At 37.4% G+C, this 12,501-nt stretch overlaps 1 long non-coding RNA gene across 1 annotated transcript in view; it reads left to right on the forward strand.

Moving 5' to 3' along the window:
- Positions 1-359: 359 nt before the first annotated feature.
- Positions 360-12,501, forward strand: part of LOC103098019 (uncharacterized) — a 69,904-nt gene continuing 57,762 nt past the window's right edge. The window contains exon 1 of the long non-coding RNA XR_462692.3: positions 360-1,445. This is a non-coding gene — a long non-coding RNA (uncharacterized LOC103098019). The remainder of the gene's footprint in view (positions 1,446-12,501) is intronic.

Genomic DNA, 12,501 nt, shown 5'->3' on the forward strand with positions numbered 1-12,501 from the left:
CTGTGCTCTTGCTCCTCTCATTTTGTTTTGGTTTTGGGGCTGTCAGTCTTCCTCTTGGAGCTTTGTCAGATCTCTTGGTACAGTCACTGGGGAAGGCATGTTAGCTTCCCTGTCCTCTGGAGGCTTTTGATTGGATTGAGTTCAATTGGGTTGGGCTGTATGTGGTATGAAGCACTGAGGCTCTGAAGACTCCTGGAAGGCTGGGCCGCCCAGGCTCTCTCCAGTTCTCTCTAGCTGCTTCCCAGCTGTCCGCAAGTGCCTTTGCCTGCCTCCCTAAACTCTGAGGAGTTCTGATGGGATTAGTTCAACTGGTTTGGTCTGGATGTGCCCAAGGCAAGGATGAGACTGGAGCCCGGACCCAGCCATGCCCGTTTCTCCCTGGCTTCCTCCCCGCTGTCCAAGCTGGATGCTCCGAGCCCGGCGCCCCACTGCTCACAAGGTAGACCCTGCAAACCAGCACCTTTGCCCACTCAGAGGTTCCCGCTGCTGCTGGGGGCTCAGCCCTCTGGGTTGTGGGGGAGGGGTCCTGGGACCTTCGCTCTGCCTTCCCCTTAACCCTGAGTATTCTCAGATTCCAGCTTTTGGGGGGCGTACCTTTTGATTTGAGTCCAGAAGGATGGTTCCCCGCTTCTGTCCTGTTGTTCAGATTGAATTTCGGTGCCCTAGGAGCATTCAGTCTGTATCGGTAAGGAAGGGTCTTCCACTTGGTCTGAACTTTTGCTGCTTGCTAAGCTGCCATCTTGACTCCGCCCCCCACCAATGGCATATTTTAAAGACAAAAGAAGAAGAAGAAAAGAAATCAGGATAACTGAACAATAAATTGAAAAAGCCTGAAAACATTTGATATGTAACACCTTTGCACCTCCACCTCCAAAAAGAAGTAGGTTGCAGGTGACCTTTCAAATCTGTTCATTTGCATCATACCTGATCTTTATACTTTTGTAACATTCACTTTGGACCTTTTAGCATGTTGTTATTATTTTATTTACTTGTGAATTGTTTTATTGGTTCCACTTTCTTTGCTCAGTATCAGTGCATGTAACTCTTTCCATGCTCCTCTGAATTCATCTCACAAATCACTTCTTATAACAATAATGTTCTCTTACATTCATATGGGACAGTTTGTTCAGCCATTCCCTATTAGTGGGCATTGTGGAAAGGAAAACTGAATCAAACTTGTGCATTTCTGCCACTTAGGTCGAGCAGACAACAGTTGGAATGTGATGGGAGGGGCTTTGACAGTTGGAGTGGGAGAAGAGAATTGTGGGAAGAACTGCTAATGGAAAAGGGTCTTTGTTCTCTGAACTTGACTGAGTGTGGAGCGAAGACCAGGAGCTCAATATCCCAACCTATGGACTACCTTTCCTCCATTTCCCTTACCCTGGAGAAGAAAAAGAAGGTTCCTGTAGGTGTGAGAACATTCATTAGAGGAAAAACAAGACAAAGTAAGCTTCTGAAAGGGTTGATCTCTTAACTTCAGGGACTCACCCTGAAGATCCGTTATATCCTTTGACCTTCCCAAAAAAGACACTTGCCTTTTGTTTTGTAAGATAGAGGTAGAGACTGGCTAGGTAGAAGACAGAAAAAGCTGAAGCTGAGCCACTCAGCTGAAGAAACAGCAAGGGTCTCCTATTTCCACTTACCTATTCCCTTTCTTGATTTATGCTAAGTATTAAACTACTTGAGAAATAGAAAAATCGCAGTCAGATACATATTGAAGGGAGAAAAAAGAAAGAGAGACTGGTGGCTAAGTTTAACCATTAGTCTAGGCTAAACAATGAAAGTCAACAGGGACAGTCTGCCTACTTGACAGATGAAGTTAGTAGCACTTTCTTGGGCTTGAAGTGTACAAAATACCAAACTTCAACTGAAGATTTAGCCAATGAAATTCAGAAACAAAAAAGTCACTAATAGGCTAGTTAAAGAATTTCCCCTCCTCCTCACTTAGCTTAGTTCATGGCACCCCACACAAGTTAAATAGTATCAAGATCAACAAAAGAAATGACTGACACATGAACAAAGAAGTCACTAAGCAGGTAAGTTAAATAATTAGTTTTTGGTTTATTAAATAGTTAGATATTAAGATTATACATTTTTGATTCAAAGATTTTTTCCCCATTTGGCCACTTTTTTTTCTTATCCTAGGACAGCTGAGTGGTGCAGTAGATAGAGTGCCAGGCCTAGAATTAGGAAGACCCGAGTTCAAACTTAGCCTCAGACATTTACTAGCTATGTGACCTTGAGCAAGTTATTTCACCCTGCTTTTGCTGCATGGAAAACTACTCCAGTATCTTTGCCAAGAAAACATTAAACAGAGTCACCAAGAGTCAGAGAGGACTGAACAACAGCCTCTTATTTGTGTCACTTGGACAAGTTATTTAACTTCTCTTGGTTTCACTTTCCTCATATGTAAAATAAACTACATGTTTTCCAGGAAGAATTCTCTTAAAGGTCATATGGAACAGACTCAACCTATTGTCCTGGTTCTTAATCACCAACACCCCTTTCTCCCAAGGGTCCATGGATAGATTTCAGGGAGTCTGTAATTTTGGATGGGAAAAAGTCACATTTTTATTTTCATTAAGCTCTAAATAAAATTTGATATTTCCTCAGATTATGATTTTTAAGAATATTCAGAGAAGAGGTCTATTGGTTTCACCAGATTGCCAACACTTAACAAAGTGCCTAATATATAATAGGTACTGCCAATGGAGTCCTTGAAAATATATTTTTTAAAATGTTAAGAACCCCTGCTCCAGAGGAAGCATAGTATTATAGAAGGAGCATTGAAGGAGCATTAGACTTGGAGTCAGAAGAAAGCTGGGTTCAAATCCCTCAAATGATCTGATGAAAAAATATTTGTGTTTTGTACAGTGCTTGGCAAACAACAGGCACTTAATAAATACTCTTTCCTCTAACATTGAATACCTGTGTGACCACTGAGAAGCCACTTAATCCATTTTAACCTCTTAGGGTTCCAGATATAAGCAAATCTTGAAAGTATTTAAGATACATTCAACACCTGACTCTTATGAGCATTGTGCCCATGTACCAGACTTATGGATATATTTCTAATATTTCACATAATTGATTTCTGGATCCTTGAACTGAATTGGAGCTCAAATCTTGTGGTATTCAAACCCCTCCCCACATGGGCAGTCCAGAAGGCTGGCCAGCAATTTCTATAGCTTCTGTGTAATAACAAAGGCACTCAGTTAGCATTTGTATGAGATAGGGCCACTGGGCTGAAGGTAAAATGAACTTCTGGTCTGGATATTGGCTACTCCATTGTCTTAGGGTCCAGCTCTTTTATCTTGTCATGGATTACTGATATGATGCTAATTTTTCTGCTATGTCACCTATTTGATTAACCTTCCTACATCCTCCATTCCTAAAAATCCTCAATAAAAATCCAGTCTATTTGCCTGTCTAGAGAAGAAAAGGCTCGACCATCATCAGAGCAATTCAGCACTGGCTTAATGTTATGCTGAAGAATCTTGAGTCTTTGTACCTCTCTTTACCCTCTCTATGTCTTCCCTACCTTAATCTTTAAACCTCCCACTCATATTTCCCTTAATCCCCAGCTTTCCTTTGCAAAAATTAAAATTAGTCTCAATAAATAAAAATATTATATTTTTGGAGATTTATTAAATGATCATTAGAAATCAAGGAAAAAAGAAGATACAAAATAAAGACCACATGCCCATGGCTGATTAGCCCATTTAAAATCCCCACACTTAGGTTACCACCACCACCACCATGCTGGCTGCAAGTCCAAGAAAGAGGCCCAAAAAGACCGCCCACTCGCTAATATCCTCTGTTTATAGGAAGTATGTAATGACAGGAAGTCAGTGGGCTCTTGGGAAAAGTAGTTTTTTAGGGTAACAGATTTTCAATTGCACACCTTTCAGGTGGTCAACCCACACAAGAATATTTTGTAGCTGCTGGTCAGCTATGTCTATTAATCTTCAATGTATTAAGGGGAACTAATAGGTTCCACTTTGCAGGGATATTTTGAGGGTCTGTTGAGACAATTATTTAAAATGCTTTGCAAGTTCAATATAAAGGTCAACTGGTCTTGCTATTATATATTATTTCAAATTAACTTATTGTCTGGAAACCTCATTTTTGAAAAGGAGTTGAATTTTATTGTACAGTCCTTAGAAGTAGAATAAGGTTTGAATGGATACTCTATAGGGTTTAACGAAGAAGAACTAGAGAAGGGAACATAATTGTAAGAGGCAGGTAGATGGGTCAAGGGATATAGTTCTGGACCCATATTTCAATCAAATCTAGCCTCAGACCCTTTCTAGCTGTGTGACTGGGCAAATCAACTAATTTTTGTTTGCCTCAACTGTAAAATGGGGATAATAACATCTTCCTCCCAGGGTTACTGTGAAGATAAAATAATATTTATAAAATACTAAAGTAAATCCTGGCTGTTATTATTGTATATGTATAATGAGGAGTGGAGAAAAGTTTAAAGTTCTCCAAATATGGACAGCTGGAGAAGTTGTGATACAATGGAATGGAAATAGAAGATCTGAGTTTGGACTTCAGTCCTGACTCTTATTACACAGGGTATCTCAACTTTTGTGATGCCCTCTGCAGGTGTCCTTAGTCAAATCACTTAAGCTCTATGGAACTAAGCTTCCCCTCTGTGTTATAGATCTATGATCTTTTGATTCTAATTTCTGAATTTAAAAATGTGTGGAAATTAATAGTGAAGTATGCAGTTTAAATAATGGCAGGAAGTGGGCCACTAGATGGAAGAAAGCATCAAGAGGGAACTTATGTGTGCTTAGAGGGAGGGAGCAGAAAGATGCTCAAAGGTGAAAGGATCAATAAACTTGAGCCAAGTGTGGAATGTGAGCAACTGCATTTTCTTAATGGTTTGTTAGCCTATCAAAAAGTGTCCAAATTACTCTGTTCTTGGGGGCAATGGTGGGAAGTAGGGCTACCATGGATTTCAAACTCAGGACTTACTCTACTGCGCTAAATCACCTCCTACTTTTTATTAAAAGAACACAGCAAACATCAAAAAATCTGCATGGAGACTGGGAATCCCTAATTCCATCCCTTGCTTTGTACTCTTTCTTTAGGATATTCTTTTGCCTCAGCAGAAAGCCTCAGAAAAAGCTGAGCATGTTAATTAAGAAAGGTGAGTTACAGTGCACAGGCATAGGCTAAATTTTCTTTACTTTCTGCTCACTGGAAGTTCAAAGATGATTATTGGCTTTGCAGAATTTATTTTTTATTGTGCATTCTTTTTAAGCAAAAACTTCCCCTCGTTCTTTCTTGTAAAAACAGTGATCACAAAGACAAATGCTGACTCTTTCCTGTTTCAAGAGGAGATAATACAGGAGAACTTCACTTTTAGAAAAATCACATACACCAAGTTCCAAATAGAGAGAGAAAGAAAGGAAATAAGAACATCTTAACCACCAACTATACAAGGCACTGTGCTAAGTGCTTTTACAAATATCTCATTTGATCCTTACAACAACCCTGGGAAGTAGGTGCTATTTTTAACAACCCTATTTTACAGTTGAAGAAATTGAGGCAGACACAGGTTAAATGACTTACCTAGGGTTACATAGCTAGTAAGTGTGTGAGACTGGGTTTGAATTTCTCACTCCAAGCCTAGTACTCTCAAAGTCCTCCAAGGAATTTGCCACCAAACTATAAATCACTTTGCAAGCACTTAGCAAGCAGACTTATCCAAAAGTGTACCATAAATGAAGCAGGCTGGAATACCAGAGGAGTGACACTTGTGATAAAATTGATAGGTGATTGTGAACCCCATGGCATTTTTATGACTTCATCCTTTTAGCCCTTCCTAGCCACTAATTCATGATGTGGACTTGAAAAGAAATAAGGACCATCTTAGTGAAAAATCATAAGAATAATAGAAGAAAAATTAATAGCAAAATGAGCTCTACCCCAATATTGAAATAGATCAATGGAAGCATGGGGGGAGGGAAAATAAATTAATGTCTGTCATTAGGTGTTTGTTTTTTTTTTATTTTGCTTTCAGAAAACTGAATCAGTATTTCAGTTAATATGAAATCGAGATATTTAAAGAACCTGATGCCAAACAGAATATAATAATCACCCTCTAACAGTTGTATTTTGTGGCTCAAGGCTCATTTACATAAGACTCTTCTCACTGATAGAAATTGATTGCATTCAATGCCCCATGAATTGATTAGAATTTAGGAGAAGAGAGATTCTGATTTTCTGGCTCCCAGCTACCAGAGAGAACACACATGGCTCCAGATACTCTTTAAGTCCCTGAAGGAAGACAGATTCTAGGAAAAAGCCAATATGAAAAAAGCTGTCATGTATCTATCTCCAGCTAACTACACTAGAGACTGGGGGATTTCAGTTTGAGTGAGATTCGAGATTGTTACTTTTGTTTGAACTGAATTATCTCACTCCCAATGGACATGGCTCATTTTCTCTGTATGGTGCGGTATGTTCTCATATGTATACCTTCTCTGATTTCTGTTTTGCTCTTGACTTGTATAAATGAATTTCACTGTGGACGTGGTATTTACTGGGAAGGGAATCAAGTCTTGGATATATAGCTTGGGGCATTCCTGCCCTTTAAAGGAATAGTAATCAGGAATGCAGCTTGAATCTGAAAATTCCTACTACTAGACTAATAATATTTAAGAGCAGATGGATATAATTTTAGTCTAGTACCACCTCTCACTGAAAAGAGCAGAGCAATCATCCTCTGGCCCCAGCTTCCTGCTTACCTTCCTGAGAAGAATAAAAATCTCCTTTGGAGATTTTAGAGATATCTATCTTGCCTTGCCTCACTAAAAGTTAACATACACACTTAGGTGAGAGGACACACATAAACTACATAGACAAAACACACAGGACATTACACCCCTACGGAGTGCTTTCAGGTTTAAAAGACACATTGCTGACAACAACCTTTTGGTAGCACAAATACTATTATTCTCATTTTACAAATCAAGAAACTGAGGCTCAGAGATTGCATGATTTGGATATGGTCCCATGAGCTGTGTCAAAGCTGAGATATGAATCTAGTTCTCTTGATTCTGTGTCTAAATAAGTCCAAAGATGATTATTTGCTTTATAGAATTTATTTTTTACTATAGTATCCTTTTAAGCAAAAACTTCTCCTAGCTCTTAAAAAAATTTAAAAAGTTTGGATTTGTACATCAAGAAATGTGTTTAGAAAAAGCAAGGCATACTTCTATATTATATACTATACTATTAAGAATTATTATTATTTTCTACTTGCCAACAAATCTTCTATCCTTTTCCATTTTATATTAGGTATCTATCTCATTTTCTTTTTTACAATGTATTTTATTTCATTAAATATTTCCCAAATACAAGTAAATTTTTTAACATGCATTTAAAAAAGAATTGAGTTCTAAATTTTCTCCCTCCCATGCCTCCCCCTTCCTTGGGAAGGTAAACAATTTGATATTGATTTTACATGGTAAGTCATGCAAAACATACTTCTACATTAGCCATGTTGCAAAATTAGAAACAAAAAATAGATAAAGTTGAAAAAGTATGCTTCAATCTGCATTCAGAGTTCATTAGTCCTTTCTCTGGAGATGGAGAGCATTTTTCGTGTGTCTATTGGAAATCTCTTGAATCATTGTCTTGATTCTAAGCCTTTGATAGTTGATCATCCCACAGTATTGCTTTAACTGCCTCCTGGTTCTGCTCACTTCATTTTGCATCAGTTCACATAAAATCTCCCCAGGTGATTTTCTAGCGTTCTCTCAGTATTACTATTATATCATCTTTTGAGTTATAGTTTTGCTTCCTCATCACCTATTTGTATTCATTCAATTTCTTTTTTCTTGTCTTATTGCTATAGACATTTCTGATACAATATTGAATAGTATTGGTGATGGTAGACATCTTTTTTCATCTCTCAACTTATTGAGAAGACTTCAAGTTTATCCTCATTATAGATAATGCTTGCTCCTGGTTTTAGATATATACTATTTATATACACTACAAGACTCAATTTATTTTTGTGCTTTCAAATGTTTCTAATAGGAATGGATATTTTGTTTTGTCAAAAGTTTTTTCTGCATCTATAGATATAATTAAAACATTTTTGTTATTTTTGTTATTGATATGACCAGTTATGCTGATTGTTTTGCTAATATTGAACCAGCCCTGCATTCCTGGTATAAATCTCACCTGGTCATAGAAGATGAACTTTGTGATATATTGTTGTAGTAATCATCTCACTAGCAATTTATCTAAAATTTTTGCATCAATATCCATTAAGGAGTTTGGATTATAGTTTTCTTTCATGGTTTCTGTTCAGCCTAGTTTAGGTATCAAATCCATATTTTTCATAAAGATATTTGGTAGGATTCCTTTTCCCATGTTTTCAAACATTTTATATAGTATTGGGATTAATTGTTCCTTAAACATCTGGCAGAATTTCCTTTAATCTATCTTATTTTCTGAAGATAAATAGCCATCAAAGGGAGAATCATAAATTTAGAGATGGGAGATCTTAAAGACCATCTACTCCAACTCTCCTTTCATTTATTTATTTATTCATTTATTTATTTGTCTATTTATTTATCCATCCATCCATCCATTCATTCATTCATTTATTCATCCATTTATTTATTTATCTATCTATCTATCTATCTATCTATCTATCTATCTATCTATCTATCTATCTATCTATATATTTATTTATTCATTTATTTATTTATTTGTTTGTTTGTTTTTTAAACCCTTACCTTCCTTCATGGAATCAATACTGTGTATTGGTTCCAAGGCAGAAGAATGGTGAGAGCTAGGCAATGAGGGTTAAGTGACTTGTCCAGGATCACACAACTAGGAAGTGTCTGATGTCAGATTTGAACCCAGCACCTCCTGCCTCTAGGGCTGGCTTTCAATCCACTGAGTTACCCAGCTGCCCCCCCCCCAACTCTCCTTTTTAAAAAAAAATTAAAATTACTTTTTGCATGTGAGGAAACAAGCCTAGAGAATTTAGAGGACTTTCTTAGGATCACATAGAAGGCAAATATCAGAGCCAGCATTTGAACTCAGATTCTCAAATTCCAAATCCAGCTTCCATCCTGTGAGGTTGGGTAGGGACACTTGGCACAACTGTGCAAATATTTTCTAAAAGTCATGAGACCATAAATATGCATGTCACCCACACTTACCAGTGCTTTCTTTTTCTCTTTTTCCCCAACCCTCTTTTTAAATTCTCATGTCAATAATTTAGGTGATTACACTAAAGTGCTTGCAGTCAGGAAGCAGCCACATGACTACAGTTACTTAGAGGGGGAGGCAGCTGCATGTTAAGTTTATCTTAGCATGGTTGCTTGATTTTTAGGAGCCTGATAGTCAGTCCATGGACCTCTATGGGCTTATGACCAGTCCTGACTTCAATTGAGGCCAGAAAAAGCACAGAATAGAAAAGCATGCACATCCTCTTTAGTGGTGGCAGGATAGGGAAGCTTTAACCAAAAAAGTAAGTAGAGGTTTTTGTACTGTCTAGTTGAAACCTGGGTAGAAAAAAAGTCTTGGAAGGGAAGAAATTGTTTTTTTTGAAGATGCAAAGAAATAAAACTCCCTCATCCCGCCCAAACTGATAATGTATCTTAAAGTGTTTTAACACTGTGGTAGAAGATTGAATATGTCTGATCTAATGGGGTTCCCAATTGAGGAAATATATTATTAGAAATACTGGAAATACCTTGTGAAAATTATAACCTTGGACCCCATTTTCCCAATGGACATTAAGATTTACAAGGCACCTTATAGGAATTATCTAATTGGAACAGACTGAAAATATAAGGGAGCAATACCATGTTAAACTTTCCACAGGATACTCTCTCCTCCAACAAAGTTCTCTTTTGGTTCTCCTCCTGCCTACATAACCATTCCTTCTCTGTCTTTCCCACAATATTATCATCTAGATCACTGTCCCAAAGGTTCTATTCTGGACCTTCATCCCTCTCTAGTAGCCCATCAGATATGGGTTCAGTTATCATCTCTACACAGATGATTCTCAGATTTACATATCCAGTCCTCATCTCCTTTCTGAGTTCCAGTCCCACATCGCCAACTATTGGTTGGACATCTCTACCCAAATGTCACATCGTAATTTTAAAGCTAGCTCAATATGTCCAAAACAGAATTTATTCTCTCTCCCTTAAACCTCCCACCAATTCTGATTTTCCTTTTTTCCCCTCTGAAGCCCCATTTTCCTCTTATTTCCAAAGGTTTGGAATGTTGGAGTCATCTTCAATTTCTTACTCTCCCTTATTTCTCAGATCCAGTCAGTTCTTATGTCTTTTCCATGCTATGGTCAAGATATTGCTATAGGTATGCCTACAACGTGCCTACAAAATACCAAAAATAATTGGTATTTTGCATCCCATTTTAAATTAGTATTTTTAATGTTTAGTTAATTTAAACAATATTGTCTTAGTCGCCTGAGTTTGAGGAATAAAATTATATCCTTATGATTGGATAATCAATATATTTGATGTTTTCTTTAAATTCCCCTAACAAATGTGCTGTGCATATCTATGAACATCTCTTGCATCTGTCTGTCCCCTTCTGTATGTTTCAGTGGCTCTTATTATTGTTATTCAGGTTTTTATTACCTCTTAGACTGTTGCAATAGTTTTCACCTCTATCTCCTTTTCATAGCTCTCTCCTCCCACCAATCTTTCCTCCACATATTTGCCTGTTATTTTCCTAAAGAATAAGCCTTACCACATCCTTCCCTTACTCAAAAAATCCCAGTGATATTTTATTTCTCGTAGGATAAAACAAACAACTCAGTTTGATATTCAGACTGTCACATCTTGGCTCCTATCTTTGCAGCTTTATTTCATATTATTCCACTTCTAGTCTAGCCAAACTGACCTTCTCACTGTTCCTTGAATAAGACATTCCATTTATCTTCTTTATGAACTTAAAGCTGTCAATGATTGGCATTCACTCATCACTTCCACCTATTAGACTCTGGAGGCTCCTTCAAAGCTGAGCTGGTGGGCCATTCTATGGGAAGCATTCTTTGATTTGTGGCCAACCCTCCTCTTCTAATCATCTTATATTTATTCTATATCTATTTGACAAATGACTTTTCAATGTATGTTTTTTCTTCCCTAAATGGAAGTTGCTTGAGTGCAAAAATGATTTCATTTATGCCTTGTTCCTTGCACATAGTAAATGCTTAATAATTGCTTGTTAATTGATTGATTGGATGAAGGTCCAGTCTTGGAATGAGGAATTCTAGATTTAAGTACTGTCTCTGATACTACTGTGGGATCATCAGCAAATCACTTTATCTTCCAATGACCCAGACAATTCCCTTAAATTATAAGTTACAGACACTTGTCAATCTGAATGAAAGAAGGGAGTATCTATGCTGGAAGTTCCTTTCATTCTAGAAATCACAAAGCAAAATTGACTCTATAAAGACACAGTTGTCTTATTTTTTTGTTTTCTCCATAGTGCAGCTAGGTTAGGCAGTGGATAGAACGCTAGGTCTTGAGTGAGGAAGACCTGAATTATAATCCATCTACATACACTTAACAATGTGATCCTGGGCAAGTCACAACCTCTATTTGCCTCAGTTGCCTCATTTGTAAAATGGGGAAAATAATAGGGATGTTGTGAGAATCAGGTTAGATAATAATTTTAAGGCTCTTAGCATATTGCCTGGCATATAGTAAGTACTATATAAATGTGAGTTATTATTATTGTGGTGCTTGCTATGGTGCCTTGCATGCAGTAGATCTTCATTACAATTTTTATGGATGGATGAATGGATGTAGGAACCATTAAACAATCCCCAGGGTAAATGATCCTCTCTTTGACAATAGCCAGTCCGTGCTCTCCTATGTTCTTTCCATGGAGAAGTATATAGTTGAAATTGGGCCAAGTGTGAGGAGGAATCCTTCCACAGTATGAGGTTTTAGGATTTTACATTTCCTGAATGTTTGCTTATTGTCTCTGCTCTGGCTGACAATTTCTTGTTTCCTGTTCCCTTACTAAATTATTAAGAGCTCACTGTTGTTGCTTTTTTCTTCCCCTGAAGTCTGGCTTTTAAAATAAAATAGAAAACTTGGTTTAAGTCGCTCTTTCCTTGGAGTTTCTAAAGAGACAATGGTGCCATTCTTTAAAATATAGCTCTGTAAGGAATCCATACCACCACTGGCCAATCTGAGCCCTTTCAGGGTTGCTCTTCTTAAAGAGTATTTTCTAATTGATTTGGCTGAAAATTTATGTGTAGTAAAGTCTTTGAGCTAAGGAAGATCTGTCTGGCTGCTAGTACTGTATCTGGAAGAGCAACTCATTACAGCACCACTAATTTTTCATTCAGAATGTGACAATGTTCAGGGCTCTAATCAGTTTCAGCAAAGACACAATTCACAATGAATCATCTTTGTTTCATTTATCTTTAGAGTAAACACATACTAGAAGTCCATTTAAGTGATCCTATTT

The sequence above is a fragment of the Monodelphis domestica genome, chromosome 2, assembly GCF_027887165.1.
Source record: "Monodelphis domestica isolate mMonDom1 chromosome 2, mMonDom1.pri, whole genome shotgun sequence".
Classification (NCBI taxonomy): Eukaryota; Metazoa; Chordata; class Mammalia; order Didelphimorphia; family Didelphidae; genus Monodelphis; species Monodelphis domestica.